This window comes from Vicia villosa, linkage group LG4 (genome assembly GCF_029867415.1).
Source record: "Vicia villosa cultivar HV-30 ecotype Madison, WI linkage group LG4, Vvil1.0, whole genome shotgun sequence".
Classification (NCBI taxonomy): domain Eukaryota; kingdom Viridiplantae; phylum Streptophyta; class Magnoliopsida; order Fabales; family Fabaceae; genus Vicia; species Vicia villosa.
In genome coordinates, this window is record NC_081183.1 from 75,652,404 (window position 1) to 75,670,586 (window position 18,183).

The 18,183-nt window shown below is 34.4% G+C and overlaps 2 long non-coding RNA genes across 9 annotated transcripts; both read right to left on the bottom strand.

The window, feature by feature from the left end:
- Positions 1–3,785: 3,785 nt before the first annotated feature.
- LOC131594911 (uncharacterized) lies at positions 3,786–7,135 on the bottom strand. Of its 8 annotated transcripts, XR_009281603.1 has the most exons (6): positions 6,649–7,115; positions 6,025–6,115; positions 5,748–5,851; positions 4,975–5,278; positions 4,848–4,887; positions 3,786–4,734 (listed from the first exon to the last, which is right to left on the bottom strand). It is a non-coding gene; the product is annotated as an uncharacterized LOC131594911 (long non-coding RNA). The 8 variants fall into 8 exon arrangements; XR_009281602.1 differs by having other exon boundaries at positions 4,975–5,851; positions 6,575–7,126; XR_009281600.1 differs by having other exon boundaries at positions 4,975–5,851; positions 6,649–7,120.
- Positions 7,136–12,289: 5,154 nt separating this feature from the next.
- Positions 12,290–14,075, bottom strand: LOC131599265 (uncharacterized). Its single transcript, XR_009282681.1, has 2 exons — positions 13,740–14,075; positions 12,290–12,562 (listed from the first exon to the last, which is right to left on the bottom strand). It is a non-coding gene; the product is annotated as an uncharacterized LOC131599265 (long non-coding RNA).
- Between the last annotated feature and the right edge of the window lie 4,108 nt (positions 14,076–18,183).

Consider the following 18,183-nt stretch of genomic DNA (forward strand, 5'->3'; position numbering starts at 1 on the left):
CCTTAGTGAACTTATAAGCTCCTCAAGAGATACTTCATTCAGATTCTTTGCAATCTTGAATGCTGTAATCATTGGTCCCCATCTTCTTAGAAGACTTCTGATTATCTTTTTAACATGATCAGCCTTTGTGTATCCCTTGTCTAGAACTCTTAATCCAGCAGTTAGAGTCTGGAATCTGGAATCTGGAGAACATTGCTTCAATGTTTTCATCACCTTCCATTCTGAAAGCTTCATACTTCTGGATTAGAGCCAAAGCTTTTATCTCTTTGACTTGTGCATTTCCTTCATGAGTCATCTTTAGAGATTCAAAGATGTCATGAGCAGCTTCTCTGTTTGCGATCTTCTCATACTCAGCATGTGAGATAGCATTTAACAATATAGTTCTTGATTTGTGATGATTCTTGAATTCTTTCTTTTGGTCGTCACCCATAGCTTGTCTTGAAATCTTGACTCCACGAGCATTCACAAGATGTTTGTAACCATCCAACACTAAATCTCATATATCACCATCTTGACATAGAAAGTAACTTTCAAGTCTATGTTTCCAATATTCAAAGTTTTCACCATCAAAGACTGGTGGTCTATTGTAACTATTGAAGCTACTACTTCCATTGTTACCATTGTTGTTTTTCTTAGGAGGAGTTGAAGTAGTTGTTTCAACCATTTTGTGTGTTTTATTCCTGAATATTTTCTCTAACACAGTTAAGTCTTTGCACCTAGAATCGGCGCTCTGATGCCAATTGAAGGAGTGAAAAAACAGTTAGAAATGGGGGATTGACTAAGGGTTTCTTCTAAAAATGGTAGATAAAAATAAATCACACAATTATTTTTATCCTGGTTCATTGTTAACTAAACTACTCCAGTCCACCCTAAGAAGGTGATTTACCTCAATTGAGGATTTAATCCACTAATCAAACTGATTACAATGGTTCTCCACTTAGATACCCTTTAAGTCTTCTAGAGTCTACAAATCACAACTTGATCACTGTAGGAACTTCCTTTTACAATCAATGTAAAATAAATATTACAAGAGATTAAATTGCTCCTTAATAAGCTATAATCACAAAGTGATTTTTCTTTTAAGTTTAAGTTCTAACACTCACTAAAATATTACAATGTTGTGAGGTTGAAGATGAAGTTCTTCTTTGCTTTTGTGTGATTTCAATTTGACAGCGTTTTGGTTCTTTTTGTTCAAGAGTTCTTGCTGCTTCTGAATCAGAACTTCTATATACAGGTGTTGAGGAAAAGTGACCGTTGGGAGCATTTAATGCTTTGCATGAATAGTACACTACTACATTTAATGTTTCACTCTTTTGTCAACTACCTCGAGCCATGCTTCAACTGCTTTTTCTGACTTTGCCTTTTGTAGTTTCTAACGTTCCTTTTTTCAGTTAGAGATTTGACGTTATAGCCTTTTCATCTTGTACTTGCTTCTGGACTCAGAATATGTAAAATAAACATTTGAATATCAGAGTCTTCAGCTTTGGTGCAGATGCAACTTCTGTCTTCAGACTTTAGAAGTGCTTTGGAGTGTGATACCATCAGAGCTTCAGATCTTTGCTTCTGACTGCCATCCTCTGATGCTTTCCAGATCATGTTCTGATTTCTGCAAGACCATCTTCTAATGTCTGTCAGACCATGTTCTGATGAAGCCATCCTGATCTTCTCGATCAGAGCTTCTAAACGCTGATTTTGTGCATACTCTTTAATACTTTTCCTGAAATGGAAAACGTGAATAATTAGAGTACCACATTCTCTTATACAAAATTCATATATAATGTTATCATCAAAACTAAGAATATTGATCAGAATATTTCTTCTTCTAACAAACTTCAGATAGGACCAATGCTCCCCCTTTAGAGTAACATCCCTAATAGTTCTCACAGATGTTGCGCACAAGAACATATAGAAATTTTGTGGAGAAAAATAAATTCTCCCAACTTTTCTCGGACACAATGTCACGACATGTTTGAGGCATGTATCCCTACAGACACTTTATACTACAATGTAGAGATGATTCCTTCTTATATGCAGCCACATAACTCCATACAGTTTCCTCTATCAAACACTTTCCTATATTCCTTGCTCTTCATGGAGTTAATTATTAGATCCTCCTTCCCTGTCCATTGAACCGGAAAGTATCTTCCCTGAGTCTCACCCAGATACAGAACATGATGCCTGCTCTAATACTAAATGAAATTCTGGTATTCATATCTCAGATGCCTAAGAGATGTCGAGACATTGATATCTGAACAACATACAATGACATGGTAAACATGATTGAAAAAAATACTGAAAAGTAACTGAACACATATAATTGTTAACGCAATTCGGTGTACAACAAAACCTACTCTGGGGACTACCAAGCCAGGAAGGAAATCCACTATTAGTAGTATCAATTTGAAGCTAAACAACCTCCGATTTACAACTTCTCACTTAATTTATACCCAGTGCAACTTCTACCTAGAAACCTCCTAGATATGAGAAAACCCTTGCATTCCCAATCACCGCAGTGATGTCTCACAGCATTAATCCAAGTTACTGATGTTGACAGTCTTTTACCTCAATCTTCAATTACAAGCAATACTAGATTAAGAACCTCTTAATCAAGAACTAATACTTGATCTTGCTTAAGTGCTTCGATCAAGAATAATATATTGATAATCAAGTAACACACACTTAGAACAATGTATCAATGATACCTAAGTGACATACAAACATTCATTACTTAACAACTTATGAATGAATCACAGAACTTACAATACAACCAAAACAATCATACTCTTCTAACAAGATGATATTAGACAGGCTCACAATTAACACCCACAAACCCTAATACATTACAACGTAAGTTCCCCTGACTAAAAATAGGTTTGTTATCTTCTATTTAAAGCACACATCTGGTCTAGATTTAGGCTTCAAAACACAGCAAGGAGACTGCTAAATATATGCTAAAGCTTCTCCCTAAAAATAGGTATTCAATTATTAGTTTCCTAAATATTCTCCATATTCATAAACTTATCATACATCTTGAAAACAATTAAAATCTTTTATTCTTAAATTAAGCGCCATATTGGATTGCATAATATTCCCAAAATATTCTATATTTGTAACAATCTAAACAGATTCCAACATCTCAGCTTTACACACAGTCACAATATCGTATGGTCCTGCATAGGACATCTTGTTCGACTGTTATACCAATGACATCTTGTTGAACATATTTTTTCTGCAAGTTAGAACATCCTGTTTAATATGTTGCTGACTAATTTCACTACAACATTTTAATTCTATGGTAACGAAGGAAAACTGTTGCAAAATATAGAAAAACTGTTGCCATTGGCTACGAGAACGGTTTTGTGGCCGTGTCCAACAAAGACGTTGCTTTATGCTTTCGGAACGGTTTTTTACCCAAGAGCAACCCTTATAGAGAACCGTTGTTCTAGCTTTCTTTATAGAACAGTTCTCAACCGCAACGGTTGCAATGCGTTTTCAGTTAAAACCGTTTATATTGATTTATTTTAGTTAAAACCGTTCTAGTAGACCCATATCTAAGTTTCTGACTACAAGAACGGTTTCTACTCTTCAACAACAATTTGTGGCCATTGCTACCATTTATTTTTTCTCAATAAAATATAAAATCAATTCTTTATATAAAAATTTAATCATTATTCACATTTCTTCAAATACAAATTTTGAAAAAAGTACATAGCAAAATAATTAATCCTTAATAACATCAGTCACACATATAGAAAATATTCCCAATCAAAATAACATCATCAAAATGACCAAAATTATCTACTAAAAGACTTAAACATCTACATAACAAAATAAACTTAAAACATTTACTATCAAAATAAACTTAAACATTTACAATCAAAATGAGATCTTCCATGTCTTCCACTAGCTTCATTCATCTTTGAGACTCTGACATGAGTACTCTAAATTGAAAAATACCATATACATAAGATTGATTATAAACGACATTATTAAATTAAAGATACTAGAACAAATTATTAAAACTAACAATTAAAACTCACTTACTGATCCAAATGTAATAAAAGTTGCAACTTGTGTACAACTTACAAACCAAATAATATACGTTCAATCCTTCCAAATACTTTCAAACAATTAATTATTAAATTGAACTCATATAATCGTAAATCACAAGTCACAACAATATACATGGTTTAAGCTTATAAGGAACCAATAATTTCTTCATGGAAGAAAATAAAAGCTTAACCATAAATTATAAGATATAAAAAATTTAGTTACTACTCTTCGTAGGTTTGCCTTTACGCTAGCCCTGCTGCTTCTACAAGAAAACACACCTTTAAAAACTCTAATTTCTTAGTTAGATTTCTTGTAATTGACGAGTAATTATTTTTATTTCAAGAAAATATCATAAAAAGAAACTATATTACTAGTCAAATATACCTTGTTAAATAAATGGATGCACCATGACTTTTTCCGTGTCCATAATTTCAACTAATGTTATCAATCAATAAACAAATGTTCAAGAGTCAAATTAGTAATAGTGCATGTATTTTTATAAAAAAAATTCAAGATGTATTTTATACTTCACAAGACGGAATAAAAATAGTACCCAAACCAAACAGCCTCCAAAGCTAATGCCATACAAACCTTACTAGTGCAATTTGTTCACCAGTTTGGACCTTCTGTAAACGATCAAAAGCATTAACTTTGAATGTTGGAATCGTAAACTGAGGCCACCTAAGAAGTATCATTAAAAACTGTGCATGTTAGTGTTCAATGTCAAGTTATTATGGTTTATGAGACAAACATGCAAAAAATTAAGAGCACTAAATCTGCCAAATGATTCTCACCATTTCTTATAAAGGGTTGATTCCCATGTGAGAAATAGAGCTGTAATAAACAAAGTAAATCATTAAAATTTCAGATGTCAAAATCTATAATACGGTCTTTTCACTCGATTGATTTAATGCGACTCACAAACATCAAGAGGTCAATCTACATAGCCTTCAACCAGCAATGTATGATACGGAGTTCCCTCTGGTCCTACGTGGTACATAACGCGGAATTCCTTGTTATCTTGTTTTAACTGTCGAAAGAAGAAAAGTTATAACAAAAACATAACATAGCCACAACTAAAAAAATGCTACTAGTACTAGATATCCTGCTTTCAAATTATTGACTGATGTACTATATCCCCCATTTTCATCTGTAGAAGCACTTCTCATCATAACAAGAAAATTTGATACCTCAGCGGTCTTAATTTCTAACTTCTCCACATAACCTGCAAAAACCGCGATTGCGACTCACGACGAATTAGACTTTCGACAAGCAATTTAAATTTTTGATAATTTGTAAAACAAAATGAAGCAAGAGTCTTATCCAATATATCTCTATACAGAACAATACTTTTCCTTTTCTCCATCTTACTAGATTAACATGCGACACACTTTAAAGAGTGGTAATGAAACTATTATAAGTTCACCCACATGATCCCAAAGATCTCTATCTATCCACAACCTAATTGGTAATTGCCTAAAACAAATGCAAATGCCAATTAAACCATGAAATGATTATGATACAGAACAGAACAAATAACACAAACTCAATGAAAATAACAGTGATACTCACTTAGTGAAGGTTGTCAACAATTCATGCAACCCATATACCAATTCATGTAACCCAACACTACTAAAAAAGTTGAACTACACAAAAATTAGAAACTTAAAAACTAAAATGAAAAATTTAATAACCTTTAGTAATATTTCCAGCTTTTTAACACCATTTCTCCTTGGAGTGTTGTTGCACTTCCTCTGCTTTTTCTCTGTAATTTTGAATCTTGATTTGGACTGTGATCCTAATTAGGACAATCAGAGCTAGTTTAGGGGATGATGAAACAACTAACTTTTGATAAGTAACTTTCCTGTAAACAACTAACTTTCAATCTACATGTAATTGTGATCTAAATTAGAAAAGTGTATGAAATAGAGGCTCAAGGTAAACATGAAAAACGAAAAAAAGAATATTTACTGCAAGATCACGCCACTTGGGGATCAATGCTGGAATCATCATAGATCCACTTGGGAAGCTTAGAGGGGTCATCAACAGGTCCAGAGAGACTCTATATTCAAAACCATGTAATCCATGAACTAGTTAAAATACATTTAAGTAAGACCAACAACATAAAACCAGAATAAACACAAGTAAATTACAAAGGGAAAACCATAGTCAAACACCACAATCAAATCAGAAACAACCCTAAGGAAAACCAAGCATAAAACCTGATTCAAACTCAAACAACTTCAAAGTTGTTGAAATAAAACAGCTTCAAAATCATTATGCATTAACTTAGTTTCTCTATTACCACATATTATTTAAAACTCTGCTCATCACAATAGTTAGATCCCCATTTTTAACACAGAAAGAAATTAAGAACAACTTAATGATCAAATGGAACTCAATCAAAAGGAGCAAACTTAACTCATCTCAAGAAATTGATTAAATCATAAACTAGAATAAAAAATAACCAATTTTTGTTATGAATGACAAAACTGAATGGAAGTTGAAGGAGATATCGTACCCTAGTTGAAGGAAGCTCTTACTAGGGCAACGGATTGTACATAAATTTAAAGTAAAACAAAAAATCCTCCTCACCGCGTGATATGACCCTTGCTGCTCTCAGAGGAATCGTTGTCAACATCGAAAGAATTTCTTCAAATCTTTGATTGAGATGATTCTGTGAAATCCTTGATTAACATAATTTCTTGAAGTATTTGAGTTTTGTGAAACCCTTAATAAACCCTAAAAACCTAACTCTGTACACAAGTTGAAGGGTTTAAGAAGACGGAAAAGGGAAGAAAGGGTTAGGATTAGGATTAGGGAAAAGAATCGTTCACAGCTTTGACGGAGGTTTTGATGAGTTCTGGAGGGAAGAATTTTCACTCTCTTTTAGCGCTCTGAATTTCAGAATTGGAACGAAAAATTTATTTCAGCGCTCTATATCGGGTTAATGCAAGAGGACCAATTGGAACGGCTGAATATTTCTTTTCACGACATATTGTTAAAGGGAAAAGCTAGATTGACACTGAAAGTTACAACCACACCGTATATACATACGGTTTCACATACATTTTCATTATTTTAATTTTTTTTTTCCTTAAATTTTGTGCCATGGTAAAAATGATGTGAAATGCTTCTGGGTGTAATTACGGTGTATAAACTTTGAGTGTACACATAGCACATCCGATTGTTAAACGTTGTAGCATAGAATGACTATATAATTAATATTAATATTTTATTAAAATAATTAAAAACTGTATGAGAACGGTTTTATTCGTTGATAATAAAAACCTCCACACATATAAGAATTATATACACAACCGCAACAGATTATAAAGTTTGTTTCCTATTAGATTTTATGAGAAAAGATTTTTTTACCTCCCCTAAATTAATCGTTGTTGTAGACTCAAAATGTTGTAGTATTTGTTTTACTAAAATTAATGTCAATCACACAATCAGAGAATTAACAGAAAATTCTTCTAGTATTGGTGCGAATACTCAAGCGCAAGGTGGTGGCTTAATTTCCCTAGTGCTGATCGTCTGCGGCTTTACGAATTTTTCACAAGTCTTATGACACTTTAATAACCGATTATTCCTGGTGAGCCTCATCATCCTGGAGGTTCATGCCACGACGTGCACTATAGGAGATGGAGTGAGTGGCAGGTGTAACGAATTGTTCTCCAAGTACTGAAATGAATGCCATTTCTTAATGGGAAATGGTTTGTTCGTCTACAAAGGAGAAGAATTTTCTCAAAAAGAGCTGTATTTAAAGAAATGGCTGGTGAATTTTGTCAAAGTCCTGTGTTATGCCGAGGGGTTACCCTTCCGAATGAAACATTCCGAAAATGCTTGAAACGCCTCACATTAATCAGTTTAAATACATTTGATAATTTATAAGTTTAAAGGCTGAACAAATTTGCCAGGTTGCTTTCTCCTTCGTCTATTCGACACACTTCCAAACCACTTTCCTCTTTATTTTTGTCCGTTTGATATTATGAGAGGTGAGAGGTCATAATACAACTCTCTCTTTGATATTCAGAGTTGTATACTAGTGTCCCTTCAACTTTACAATCGCCATTAAACAATCAACCCTTCGATGACGGAAATAGTATCTAAATTATTTTGTTTGGATAACAAGTAAAGAGCTATACGCATGCAATGCATATAAATAACAATTATTAATTACTACAGATCCGTAATTAAACACATGTAGCAACAAAAACATATAATTAGAACTATTAAAAACCAACATTACTACAATTCAAATAAACTTTATTTATGTATAACATGATCCAAAATTGTGACTTAAAGCTATCCATCGTTTCCTTCCTCTTTGCTTCTTGTATGTGAACATCATATGGCCTTTACTTTTTGAAGTATATTTATATTTGATGTGGTGGCGACGCATAACTACAATCAAAGAAATATAAATCATAATATGAAATCAATAATAAGAAAAACAGCATTATGATGTGTAATTGAAATTATAGACTTAGAACTTGCCTATGATTAATTTTGAACTTAAACTGTGACACTATGCAAATGCATAGATTATGAGCAGTACAAACCGCTTTCATATGCAACTCACACAGACCTTGATGACACCAAATTTTTTCATCGCAATAGTAACCACGATCTATGATTTAAAACAGAAATATACTTGTTAATGAAGAGAGGTGAAATATTATGTAAACGGTGAAGAGAAAATTTGGAAAAGAATGTGCTTACCAGCGCTTACATCCCTTAGAATGAAAAATATAGAAATAAAGAAGATAATAGTATACAGATATTTAAGGATTTTAGACATTTTTTTTCTACTATTCATGTACCAAAACATTTTTTTTCTCCAACATTTATAATGAGTTTTGTTAGATCATATAGAGATGCAAGAAATCCTTTGGAAAATTCTTGAGATTATTTAAATTGTTTGCATATGCATAGTGTTTGTCCCTTTAGATCAAACAAGGATTTAAGATAAATAATTTTATCAACTTTTGTTTTTTTATAACCTTTCAAGATAGGGAAGGAAAAGCTCCAAAAACTAATATAAAAGTGTTTAGTGGTACAAGGTTAGAAATCTCTACTTTGATGACTTGATTTTTCTTGATAAATGAAGACGGAGGGTGATGTCAGAAAGATTAAGTTTGTGGCATGACATTCTTGTTGTGAGATATCAATCTCAATCTTTCGTAAATAAGTAATCCTAATGGTTTTTTTTAGATTTCTTTTTTTTTATAGAAAATGCTACTACAAAATGATTTATTTTATTAATAAGATATTGGTGGAATATTTGACCAATGTAAAAAATGAAATGCGGTCGCATTTTTGAAATTGTGCTCTATATATTTTATCTATTCCCTCGGTTATAGTATGAATCTATAGAAAAACTTTACCTATTCCTTCGGTTGAAAAATCAACCGATAGTAAAAGTATTTTATTAAAAAAAATAAACTTAACTTATCCCCTTAGTTAACCTATCAACCAACAGGAAAACTATTCTCCAAAACAATTTTATTCATTTTTTCATCGCAATAGAAACCACGATCTATGATGTAAAACAGAAATATACTTGTTAATTATGAGAGATGAAATATTATGTAAACGGTGAAGAGAAAATTTGGAAAGGAATGTGCTTATCAGAGCTTACATCCCTTAGAACAAAAAATATAGAAATAAAGAAGATAATAGTATACATATAATAAAGGATTTTAGACATATTTTTTCTACTATTCATGTACTAAAACATTTACTTTTTTTCTCCAACATTTATAATGAGTTTTGTTAGATCATATAGAGATGCAAGAAAGCCTTCGTAAAATTCTTGTGATTATTAAAATTGTTTGCATATGCATAGTGTTTGTCCCTTTAGATTGAGCAAGGATCTAAGATAAATAATTTTATCAACTTTTGTTTTTTTATAACCTTTCAAGATAGGGAAGGAAAAGCTCCAAAAACTAATATAAAAGTGTTTAGTGGTAACAAGGTTAGAAATCTCTACTTTGATGACTTGATGTTTCTTGATAAATGAAGACGGAGGGTGATGTCAGAAAGATTAAGTTTGTGGCATGACATTCTTGTTGTGAGATATCAATCTCAATCTTTCGTAAATAAGTAGTCCTAATGGTTTTTTTGAGATTTCTTTTTTTTTTTATTGAAAATGCTACTACAAAATATTGATTTTATTAATAAGATATTGGTGGAATATTTGACCAATGTAAAAAATGAAACGCGGTCGCATTTTTGAAATTGTGCGCTATATATTTTATCTATTCCCTCGGTTATAGTATGAATCTATAGAAAAACTTTACCTATTCCTTCGGTTGAAAAATCAACCGATAGTAAAAGTATTTTATTAAAAAAATAAACTTAACTTATCCCCTTAGTTAACCTATCAACCAACAGGAAAACTATTCTCCAAAACAATTTTATTTATTTTTTCATCGCAATAGTAACCACGATCTATGATGTAAAACAGAAATATACTTGTTAATTATGAGAGATGAAATATTATGTAAACGGTAAAGAGAAAATTTGGAAAAGAATGTGCTTATCAGAGCTTACATCCCTTAGAACAAAAAATATAGAAATAAAGAAGATAATAGTATACATATAATAAAGGATTTTAGACAAATTTTTTCTACTATCCATGTACCAAAACATTTACTTTTTTTCTCCAACATTACAATGAGTTTTGTTAGATCATATAGAGATGCAAGAAAGCCTTTGTAAAATTCTGGTGATTATTAAAATTGTTTGCATATGCATAGTGTTTGTCCCTTTAGATCGAGCAAGGATCTAAGATAAATAATTTTATCAACTTTTGTTTTTTTTATAACCTTTCAAGATAGGGAAGGAAAAGCTCCAAAAACTAATATAAAAGTGTTTATTGGTAACAAGGTTAGAAATCTCTACTTTGATGACTTGATGTTTCTTGATAAATGAAGACAGAGGGTGATGTCAGAAAGATTAAGTTTGTGGCATGACATTCTTGTTGTGAGATATCAATCTCAATCTTTCGTACATAAGTAATCCTAATGGTTTTTTTGAGATTTCTTTTTTTTATAGAAAATGCTACTACAAAAGATTGATTTTATTAATAAGATATTGGTGGAATATTTGACCAATGTAAAAAATGAAACGCGGTCGCATTTTTGAAATTGTGCTCTATATATTTTATCTATTCCCTCGGTTATAGTATGAATCTATAGAAAAACTTTACCTTTTCCTTCGGTTGAAAAATCAACCGATAGTAAAAGTATTTTATTAAAAAAATAAACTTAACTTATCCCCTTAGTTAACCTATCAACCAACAGGAAAACTATTCTCCAAAACAATTTTATTTATTTTTTCATCGCAATAGTAACCACGATCTATGATGTAAAACAGAAATATACTTGTTAATTATGAGAGATGAAATATTATGTAAACGGTGAAGAGAAAATTTGGAAAAGAATGTGCTTACCAGCGCTTACATCCCTTAGAACAAAAAATATAGAAATAAAGAAGATAATAGTATACAGATAATAAAGGATTTTAGACATATTTTTTCTACTATTCATGTACCAAAACATTTACTTTTTTTCTCCAACATTTATAATGAGTTTTGTTAGATCATATAGAGATGCAAGAAAGCCTTTGTAAAATTCTTGTGATTATTAAAATTGTTTGCATATGCATAGTGTTTGTCCCATTAGATCGAGCAAGGATCTAAGATAAATAATTTTATCAACCTTTTGTTCTTTTAAAACCTTTCAAGATAGGGAAGGAAAAGCTCCAAAAACTAATATAAAAGTGTTTAGTGATAACAAGGTTAGAAATCTCCACTTTGATGACTTGATGTTTCTTGATAAATGAAGACGGAGGATGATCTCAGAAAGATTAAGTTTGTGGCATGACATTCTTGTTGTGAGATATCAATCTTAATCTTTCGTAAATAAGTAATCCTAATGGTTTTTTTGAGATTTCTTTTTTATAGAAAATGCTACTACAAAATATAGATTTTATTAAGAAAATTTCTTTATCCACCTCCCTATGGGGAGACCCAACAAAAACTCCTAAATATATTTATTTCAGAAATGCACTTCCGAAGTAATTTTTTTTCAAAATTTTCTCAAAATTTAGAAATGTACTTCCGAAAACATCAAATGGGGGTGTTTTCTGTAACACCCTTCTAAAACCCCACGGTAAAGTAATATAATCAGAGTAATAACACATCAAGGATGTTACAATTATTAAATAAATAAAACATCAAAGTCGATTGTCATGCTTTTATTAAAATTAACCAAACTTCAACATGTGTTCATCACAGCGGAAACTTATTTCAAACAATGTTAGGAGCATATCCAAACAGCTCATCAATACATAATCCATAAACAAAATAACAACATAGTATCTCAAGTAACGCTAAGACTAATCGATCCCAGTGTTACAATCAGAGCATGACTCGACACGAACTACGGGCTAGCTTATAAGCTATCTTCACCCAATCACACGCCGCTACATCCTTAATCTGAAATCATCAAAGTAAGGGTGAGTTTCATTCGAATTAATAACCATTATACAATCATAAGCAATGGAATATCATAGCAATTATCATCCACTCATCATACATAGAATCGGAATTTGTTATAACAACCAAACATCAGTACATAAGCATATTCTATCACTCCACACAATCGTTCAGTCATATCATAATATAATGCAATGAATGAACTGACACTAATGCATGTGGTACCATCCATGGGATAAACCCATCCAACCGATCTTTTTCATCACCAAGATACAGTTTTAACCAGCACAAATTCCACACAATGGGAATTATGCCCACCATTTTGATCCACTTTCATCACCGGGATCCATCACCAAAAATGTATGCCAATGAATGCAACATATAACATGCTTACAACATCACCAATCCGATGTAACACATCGTCTCATTATCATCACCAAATCATCACCAATAAGCATGTATATATATTCTTAGCATTCATACAAACATATCACACGCATACATGAAAGTCATCAACCAAGAAATAATATAATCACAAATAAACAACTTGGACTTCACATCCATACCACCTATTCATCATATAGGCCTTTAGTTCAGCTTCACAATGCTCAAAACGGCACATAAATCGGATACTCGGATCAAAAGTTATGAGCTTTCAAAGATAAAACATTTTTAGAAAAATGCTGCAGGAACGGGGTTGTCCCTACGTGGGAACCGGTTCCTGGCAGCTCCAGAATCACGCCTCGGATATTTACTATGGGGAACCGGGTTGTCCCTACATGGGAACCGGTTCCCAGCTACCCAGAACCCATATTTCTCTGTTTTTACAAGGGGGAACCGGTTCGTCCCACATGGGAACCGGTTCCTACGTACCTGCACAGCAAAAATCACTATTTTGACAGCTTTTACCCTATCCCATAACCCCAATTTCAGGTACATACGAACATAGCACACAATTAACATTGTTTTTCACACAATTACACATTTCAAATAGGTTATTGACATGTATTAACATCATATATCACAAGTATCAACAGGATTATGTCAATTCATACAAGATCATCAAAACCTAACAAATTCCCAACCCGACACGTACGAATGAACTAAACAATAATCCTAATCAATCCTACTACCTATAATCGCATAAGGATTACTAACCCGAAGAATCCCCCCTTACCTTAGAGTCGGATCTTCGAAGTTCTTCTCCCCCTTTGGCTCTTCTCACTTTCACGTGTTCTTCAGTCCCAAAATCTGCTTCTACTGCTTCTGCTTCTCTTTTTCCCAATTTCCTTTATTTTATGAAAAATAAAATAAAACATTCTTAATGGGCTTGCTTAGTTAACACCCCCTTTCTACTAACTATCACACTCAGCCCAACACCATATTTTTATTATTTTCCAAATAATTCCCACAGATTATTAATTCTAATAATTTAATTAATAAAATAATTAAATTAATACACTAGAATTAACGGGGTGTTACAACTCTCCCCCACTAAAAGAGTTTTCGTCCTCGAAAACATACCTCAAACGAAGAGTTCGGGATAAGAGTCTTTCATCTGACTTTCCAGCTCCCACGTAACATTTCCACCTGCAGCTCCTCCCCAAGCTACTCGGACTAAAGCTATTTCTTTACCACGTAGTTGCTTTATCTTCCGATCTTCAATCCTCATAGGCAACGCCTCAACTGTCATATTATCTCTCACTTGCACGTCATCTGCCTGGATTACATGAGACGGATCCGCTATATATTTCCTTAATTGAGATATATGGAATACGTCATGTAGGTTTGCAAGTGTTGTTGGTAAAGCAATACGATAAGCAACCTCTCCTACTCTTTCTGTAATCTGAAATGGACCAATGAAACGCGGCGTCAACTTCCTTGACTTTAGTGCTCGACCAACACCCGTCGTAGGAGTTACTCTCAGAAACACATGATCTCCTTCTTGAAATTCAAGTGTTCTCCGCCTTTTATCATGATAGCTCTTCTGACGACTTTGAGAAGCCTTCATCTTCTCTTGAATCATCTTAATCTTTTCTGTCGTCTCTTGAACAATCTCTGGTCCAATCACTGCACTTTCACCAGATTCATACCAACACAGTGGTGTCCTACACCTTCTACCATACAAAGCTTCAAATGGAGCCATACCAATACTCGAATGGTAACTGTTGTTGTAAGTGAACTCAATCAACGGCAAATAACTATCCCATGTACCACCTTTTTCCAATACACAAGCACGCAATAGGTCTTCTAATGATTGAATCGTCCTTTCAGTCTGACCATCAGTCTGCGGATGGTAAGCAGAACTTAACCTCAATTTAGTACCCAAGGCCTTCTGTAACCCTTCCCAAAATCTGGATGTAAATCTTGGATCTCTATCTGATACTATGCTCGAAGGAATACCATGCAAACTTACTATTTTCTCAATGTACAACTGTGCCAACCTTTCCATCGAATAATCCATCCTCATCGGTATGAAGTGAGCAGACTTCGTCAGTCTATCCACAATAACCCAAATGGCTTCATAGTTCTTAGCTGTTCTTGGCAATCCAGATACAAAGTCCATGGATATGCTATCCCACTTCCATTCAGGAATAAATAAAGGCTGCATAGTCCCATACGGCTTTTGATGTTCGATCTTTGACTTCTGACAAGTCAAACAAGAATAGACAAATTCAGCTATGTCCTTTTTCATTCCCGGCCACCAGAATAACTTCTTCAAATCATGGTACATCTTAGTAGCACCAGGGTGAATACTCAATCCACTACGATGTCCTTCTTCCAAGATACTCTTCTTCAGTTCAGTAACATCAGGAACACAAACACGGTCGCCAAATCTCATTATGCCATTCTCATCAATTCTGAACTCACCTCCTTTTCCTTGGTTAATTAAGGTCAATCTGTCAACTAGTCCCACATCATCTTTCTGCTTTTCTCTGATCTCATCAAGAAATCCACTTGTCAGCTTTAACATACCTAACTTGATACTATTCGAAGTACCTTCACATACTAAACTTAAATCCCGGAATTGTTCAATCAAATCTAGTTCTCGTACCATCAACATTGACATGTGCAAGGACTTCCTACTCAAAGCATCAGCAACAACATTCGCCTTACCCGGATGGTAATTCAGCTCGAAGTCATAATCTTTAAGGAACTCTAACCACCTCCTCTGTCTCATATTAAGCTCTTTCTGATCAAATAGGTACTTCAGACTCTTATGATCACTAAACACCTCGAACCGTGAACCATAAAGATAATGTCTCCATAATTTCAACACAAACACCACTGCTGCTAACTCTAAGTCATGAGTCGGGTAATTCTTCTCATGCACTTTAAGTTGTCTCGACGCATAAGCGACTACTTGTTGGTTCTGCATTAGCACACCTCCAAGTCCCATCAATGAAGCATCACAATACACAACAAAAGATTCTGCCGGATTCGGCAAAATTAAAATAGGAGCACTAGTCAGCCTCTTCTTTAATTCTTGGAATCCTTCTTCACATTCCGAGTCCCAAACGAATGCTTGACCCTTTCTAGTCAACTTCGTCAACGGTAGAGCTAACTTTGAAAATCCTTCTATAAACTTCCGATAGTAACCTGCAAGACCCAGAAAGCTACGAATTTCAGTCACGGACTTCGGAGCTTCCCACTGAGACACAGCTTCTACCCTTGCTGGATCTACGGCAATACCGCTCTTAGAAATTACATGACCCAGAAAACTCACTTCACTTAACCAGAAATCACATTTCGACAGTTTGGCATAAAGCTTCTTCCCTTTCAACACTCCCAGCACAATTCTGAGATGCTCTGCATGCTCGTCTTCATTTTTGGAATATATCAGAATGTCGTCAATGAACACCACAACGAACTTATCAAGATAAGGGTGAAAAATCCTATTCATGTATTCCATGAAAACACCAGGTGCGTTAGTAACCCCGAACGGCATCACAGTGTACTCATAATGACCATACCTCGTTCTGAATGCAGTCTTCTGAATATCGTCCGCCTTCACACGAATCTGATGATACCCAGACCTCAAATCAATTTTGCTGAATATACTAGCCCCGACTAACTGATCCATCAGATCATCAATCCTCGGCAATGGATACCGATTCTTGATAGTAACTTTATTCAGTTGTCTGTAGTCTACACACAACCTCATAGATCCTTCCTTCTTCTTTACCAATAACACCGGTGCACCCCACGGTGACACACTTGGACGGATGAACTCCTTCTCCAACAATTCTTCTAATTGACTCTTCAACTCGGTCAATTCAGATGCCGACATTCTATAAGGTGCCATCGATATAGGACTGGTTCCAGGAACTAACTCAATAGCAAACTCCACTTCCCTTTCAGGTGGTAGTTCTCTGACATCTTCTGGAAAAACTTCTGGAAATTCTCGGACCACTGGTAATTCCTTACTTGCTACTCTTCCTTTCACTTCCATCGACGCAAAAAGCATAAACACGGCTGCCCCTTCTTGAATTGCTTCACCCACTTGTCTTGCAGTCATTGCCAACTCTTCGATACTCATCTCTTCAGGAAAGATGACCGTCTTCGTAAAACAATTTATATGAACTCGGTTAAATTGCAACCAGTTCATCCCCAGAATAATGTCAAGTTGTTCAAGTGGAAGACACACTAAGTCCATTCCAAACTTCCTACCAAATATATCAATAGGACAGTTCAAACATGCAGATGAAGTGGTCACTGAACCCGACGCAGGAGTGTCAATAACCATACTTCCATCAATCTTTGATATCTCTAAATTCAGCCTCTTAGCACAATCCAATGAAATAAACGAGTGAGTCGCACCAGTATCAATAATCGCAATTAAAGGTGTGTTATGTATGAAACACGTACCTTTAATCAGTCTATCCTCCGGAGTAGTTTCTGATCCAGACAAAGCAAAGACTTTTCCCCCAGACTGGTTCTTCTTCGGCTTGGTGCACTGTGTACTGATATGACCTTCTTCTCCACAGTTATAACAAGTCACAGTTCTCATCTTACAGTCAGGAGCAACATGGCCTACTCTGCCACACTTAAAGCACTTCTTCTCTTCTTTCTTGCACTCATTCCTCTTATGTCCTGGTTCACCACAGTTGAAGCACCTAAAGGGAGCACCAGAATCTCCCCCACTAGGCCTTTTCCAATTACCAGCTCTTGGGTTTCCCCTACCATATGGTGTACCTCTGTCCATAGGCTTCTTACCCTTTTTATCAACTAACTCGCGAGAGTGAGATGATCTCAGCTTAAGACTGTCTTCTTCAAATATTCTGCTACAGTCCACCAAATCAGCAAATCGGCGAATCCTTTGATACCTGATGCCCTGTTTGATCTCATCACGAAGACCATTCTCAAACTTGATACACTTAGAGAATTCTCCAGCTGCATCGTTGGTGTAGGGTGTGTAGTGCTTAGCCAATTCCACAAATTTGGAAGCATATTCAGGCACTGTCATACTACCCTGTTTCAGTTCCAAGAACTCAATCTCCTTCTTTCCCCGAACATCTTCAGGATAGTACTTCCTCAGAAATTCTCTCTTGAATATGGCCCAAGTAATCGCAATCCCATCTGAATCCAATTCAGTCTTAGTAGTAACCCACCAGTCATCA